Below are 4,433 nucleotides of genomic sequence, written 5' to 3'. Positions count from 1 at the left end.
CTTTGTAGCCCAGGCTGGTCTTGAACTCACAAAGATACTCCTGCCTCAGCCTCCCAAGTGCCCCATCACATCCAGCAGTTTTGTTTTTCTTAAGACAGGGTCTCATGTAGTTCAGGCTGGCATTGAAGTCACAGTGATCTTCCTGCCTCAGTCTCTTAGTGCTGGGATTATAGGTTTGTACCACCATGCTGGGTGAGAAGGTAGCTTTTTTGTTTTTGTTTTCCTTCTTTTGGTTATTTGAGACAGTGTCTCACCATGTACTCTAGTCCTTGAATTAGCTACAAAGGCCAGGCTGGCCTCAGACTTGCAATCTTTCTGCTTCAGCCTCCCAAGTGGTAGAATTACAGGCATATGCTACCATGCCCAGCTGAGGTCATGCCTAGCTGAGAAGGTATTATTTTAAAATATAAGAAAGTGCTTCAGACGCAGTAAGAAGGCTATTATTTTTAAAGAAGGAAAATAAGGATAAGCAAGGGGATGGAGAAAAGAGAACTCTTATATACTTGCTGGTGGAAATGTAACCTGCTGCAGCTGCTGTGGACACAGTTTGGCAATTCCTCAAAAACTTAAACAGGGAACTACCATATGATTCAACAATTTCACTTCTATCTTTAAGAACTGAAAACAAGGACACAGCATATTTGTACACCAATCTTCATAGTGGCATTATTAACAACAGCCACCATGCATGATGGCATATGCCTGTAATCCCAGCACTCAGGAGGCTGAGGAAGGAGGATCACTGCAAGTTCAAGACCAGGCTGGGCTACAAAGTGAGCTCAAGACCAGCCTCAACTGCATAGCGAGACCATGTCTCATAAAACAACAACAACAACATAAACCAGCTAAAAAGTGGGCAAAAAACCCACAAATGTCTATCAATAATTAGTAAATAAACAAATGTGGTATGCATAACACAGAACAACCTTAAAGGAAAAGAGCCAGGCACAGTAATATACTCCCACAGTCCCAGCTACTTGGTAGGCTGAGGCAGGAGGACTGCATGAGCCTAGAAGCCGGAGGTCAACCTAGACCACATATCAAGATCCTATTTTTAAAAAGAAAAAGGAAAAAGCGGGGGAGGATTCCACCATACACAACGTGTATGAACCTCAAAGAATCACAGAAGACAAATATTGTATGACTCCACTTATATAAGGTATGGAGTCAATTCACAGGGACGGGAAGTAGAATGGAGGTTGGGAGAGCAGGAAACAGCTGGGTCTTAGTAAGCACCAAGTAATGAGCATGAAGTTCTATAGTTCTGAATGTTACTGAACGCCACTGAATTTTACACCCAGAGATGGTTAAAATGGTAACTTTTAAACCAGGCACAATGGCACACCCCTGCAATCCCAGCACCTTAGAGGCCAAGGTAGCACAAACTCAAGGCCAACCTGAACTATATAGCAAGACCCTGTCTCAAAAAAAAAAAAACAATCAAAAAGGTAATTTCATGTTATGTGTACTTAACTACAATTTTTAAAAGAAAATTTTTTTTAAAAATTTAATTTAAAAAATGTAAAGAAGCCAATTTATTTCATCTTCACACTCAAAGAATTGAACTAAACTCAAGTGGTTGTTGAGCAGCTACTTGGGGCAAAGTACTACATGGTCAATCCTAAAGGAATTAATTATCTAGTGATATATTCAGTTATATGGCATTTGCTTAGCAAATGGAGGCCCTAGGTTTGATTCCCCAGCACAATAAATAAATAAATAACAAGCTAGCCATAGTGGCACACACTTGTAATCCCAGCACTCAAGAAGTTGAGGCAGGACTGCTTTGAGTTCAAGGTCAGCCTGAATTATGTAGTTAGAGACCTTGTTCTCAAAAAAATGAACTAAATTTTTTTAAAAATACAAATCTCAATAATATTTGCTATTTTGGAAAAAAGATTTTTGTGAAAAAATGTATACATATGAGTATATTGTCTTGAAACAGACTACTTTAAAATTTCTTATAGTGTATATATATAGATAGATAGATATCTATCTATATATATATCTCATATATGTCTAGGTGAGATATGTATGTGTTTTCCTTTTTTTTTTTTTTTGGTAGTACTGGAGATTGAATTCAGGGCCTGGCCCAGGCTAGGCAAGCTGCCTCTGAACTATGTCCTGAGAACTTTTTAAAAAACTTTTTGAAGCAAGGTCTCACTAAATTGCTCAAGTTGACCTCAAACTTTGAATCCTGTCTCAGCCTCTCTGGTAGCTTACAGGCATGCACCACCGCGCCTGGCTTGAGTAGTAAATACTGACAGATGTTTATATAAACAAAAGCTCTTCTGGGATACTTTAATAATTTAAGAGTACAAGGGCTTGGGGTAGTGGCTCAGTGGTAAAACACATGCCTAGCGTGTGCCCAGCCATGGGGTCACTCTCCAACACCAAAAATAGTAAGAGTACAAGCCAGGTGTCACCACCTGGTGACCTAGCCACTTGCTTGTGACCTAGCCACTCAGAAGGTTGAGTCAGGACTGCAAGTCCAGGACAAGTCTGGGCAACTCAGTGAATCCTACTTCTAAAGGAAATAGAATTAGAAAGGGCTGGAGATGCAGCTCAGCACTCTCTCGGTTCAATGTCCAGCGCTGAGGGGAAAAAAAGAGTACAAAAGGCTCTGAGAGCAAAAGTTTGACAACTGCTAATCACCTAATGAGCATTACAAAAGCAGAACCAAGGATGCTCAATTCCAAAAGAAACTGACATCTTCACAAAAGAAAACACTGACTTACAGTCTATATAATGAACAATGAATATAGATACATAAAGCTACACTCTATATTTATATATTTGAGGGTGTTTTTTTTGACGGGGGCAGGGCAGGAATCCAAGAAAATGGAATTATCTCAATGTGCCTGGAAAAATGTGAGTAAAATTACAGGATTAAAAACACGAGTACTAAACTAGGCAGGGTAGCACATGGCTGTAGTCGCAGCACTGAAGAGACCGAGGCAGGAGGATCACAGGTTTGAAGCCAGCCTGGGTTACACAGAAAGACCCTGTGTCTCAGAAAGAAAAAGGGAAAAAGGAAAAGAGAAAAGTCAGTCAGTCCGTTCAGGGGCTGAGTTTAGCTCAGTTGTAGGGCTTGTGCTTAGCATGTAAGACGGCCTAGGTTGGATGTCGGGGGCAAGAAACAGATCAAATCATAAAGGTTTTTAAAATCTGTAACATTCGAGCATACGGCAAATTCACACTGCTCCCAATGTACTGCAAAACAGGAATCTAAATAGCTCTTTTGTCTAATCTCCCTCTACCTTGTTGCCTTGCGGTCCACTTCTAGTTCCTCTGCAGTCAATGATGTATTTCCAGAATATACTACAGTGCTTTCAGCTCTGTGCTGCCTGCACAAAAACAAAATAAATCCATAATAGGGGCCCCTGGGATTGGAACGGAACCGCCTCCAAAAGGCCTAGTGGTTGATCTCTGAGTCGATCAAATATTTCTTGGAAGAAAGCCAAGCAAATGGAAAACAGACGTTGAAACAAGCCAGTCTACAACTCTCTGACAATACCATTCTAAAAATGTTCTGTATTTTACAAATCTGTAACACTCCTTTCCCTATGTCTCTGTCCCTTTGCTGAAAATAAAGCAACTTTATAATGCTACCATCAGCAAAGGGATTTTTTTAATGACAGAAAAGTATCACCTCTTTTTTCCTAGCAAAGATGTGTGCCATTTATTCAGTCATAAGCAACTATAATCCCTCACGACAAGTTCTATGCAGAAATTCTGGCTGCCTTACAAAACACTGAAAAGTTGGATAAAACTACTACGCTGAATTTTTAGGTAAAGTCTCTAATTCCTTTCAGCATAGAGTGACTCCTTACCGTTCTACTCCGATAGACGTTTACAATTTCTCAGTACTCTTAACTAGCAACTGTTGAGAATTTCCTATCTGCAAGCAATTAGCTAAGGCATCTAACACTAACACACAAACACACACACACCCTAGCAGAAGCCAACACGCACACCGCTCTAAGAGGGGGCCAGTTTAAGAAGCAACACGTTCTGCATTTTTATTTTTCATAAGCAGGACAAGCTCACGATCTTAAAACATCACCACGACAGAATTCCCTCCAAGGCTGTGAGCTGGATGATCGCATTTCAGCCCTTGGAAATCAGCTCACCCTACTCCAAAGCGCCTCTCGGGTCCGTTTGGAGAACTGACACCACCAGTAGGGGGCAACCGAGAGAGACAAGTCCATCAGGAGCAAAAGGATGACAGATTGTAGGAAAAAAAAAAAAATTCAATTTTGGCGATTTCCCGCTTCCTCCACCTGACTCCAGCAATAACTTCCATTTATTCTTGGAGGTAAAATCTGGCGCCGGCTTTCCAACACTTTTCCGCCGGCGGCCACCGAAGCGAGTCGCGCAGGGGCCAGCACCGGCTCGCCGGCGCCTCGGAGGGTGTCCGCACGGCGAGGAGC

General features: G+C 41.6%; 1 protein-coding gene across 1 annotated transcript in view; it reads right to left on the bottom strand.

The window, feature by feature from the left end:
• Ppm1d (protein phosphatase, Mg2+/Mn2+ dependent, 1D) overlaps positions 1 to 4,433 on the bottom strand; it is a gene marked incomplete at its 5' end in the record, with an annotated part of 37,685 nt that overhangs the window by 32,039 nt on the left and 1,213 nt on the right.

Source organism: Chinchilla lanigera, unplaced genomic scaffold (genome assembly GCF_000276665.1).
Source record: "Chinchilla lanigera isolate Chin_1 unplaced genomic scaffold, ChiLan1.0 scaffold00050, whole genome shotgun sequence".
NCBI classification, from domain to species: Eukaryota; Metazoa; Chordata; class Mammalia; order Rodentia; family Chinchillidae; genus Chinchilla; species Chinchilla lanigera.
Note: the sequence above shows the minus strand (reverse complement) of the source record. Positions and strands in the feature narration are given on the sequence as shown.